Raw genomic sequence first — 707 nt, 5'->3', positions numbered from 1 at the left:
AGGTGGGAGGCTGCTGTTCGTTTCGGAGGGGGGTAATTTGAATGAACATGGGGACAGGGTGCTTGTTCATGTTTGAAATAGTGAGGGGTCGCTGCTACATGTTTAAAATGGTGAATGCATATGAGTTAATAGCTGACTGATATGAGTTTGTATTTATACAGACGTCCAGAGAGATAGGGGGTGGGGCGGTGCTGGGAGTGTGGGGACTGTTGTGATGGTGGGTTGGGTGTTAGATGGGGGTTGTTTGAGAGAGATTTTTGAGTGGGCAAACGCGGGGTTAAAAATGGCGCGAGTAATTTGGCGGCCACAAAACAAACGGTCTGGCGAAAATGATGCAGAGATGGAATAATTGCCGGCTGATAATGACAGGGAGGAAAAGAATGGGGGTTGGATAATATTTGCGAGGAGGAAAGAAAAAACTAAATAACCAGTCCAGTATAGATTTTGAAGAGCACACATTGGGGGTTATATATTTCTTTTTTCAGAAAAGGTTGCTGACAGGAAATAGAAGAGAAAATGAAAGATATGATGAAATCTATTTTTTGAATTGTGAATCAGGGGAGAGCGCGAACGCAGTCCCCCACTACCACAAATTTTGCAGTCGAGTATCCCGCATTTGGGGACATCGCAGGCGTTAGCACACCCGAAGTGCAATGGGCTAGCCTCGTCCTGGGAGAACCTTTTTTTTCTTTTTTTTGCAAAAATAT

At 44.6% G+C, this 707-nt stretch overlaps 1 pseudogene; it reads right to left on the bottom strand.

Moving 5' to 3' along the window:
* Positions 1-555: 555 nt before the first annotated feature.
* Positions 556-707, bottom strand: LOC144669715 (U1 spliceosomal RNA; annotated as a pseudogene).

The sequence above is a fragment of the Cetorhinus maximus genome, chromosome 29, assembly GCF_964194155.1.
Source record: "Cetorhinus maximus chromosome 29, sCetMax3.hap1.1, whole genome shotgun sequence".
Lineage (NCBI taxonomy): Eukaryota > Metazoa > Chordata > Chondrichthyes > Lamniformes > Cetorhinidae > Cetorhinus > Cetorhinus maximus.
Note: the sequence above shows the minus strand (reverse complement) of the source record. Positions and strands in the feature narration are given on the sequence as shown.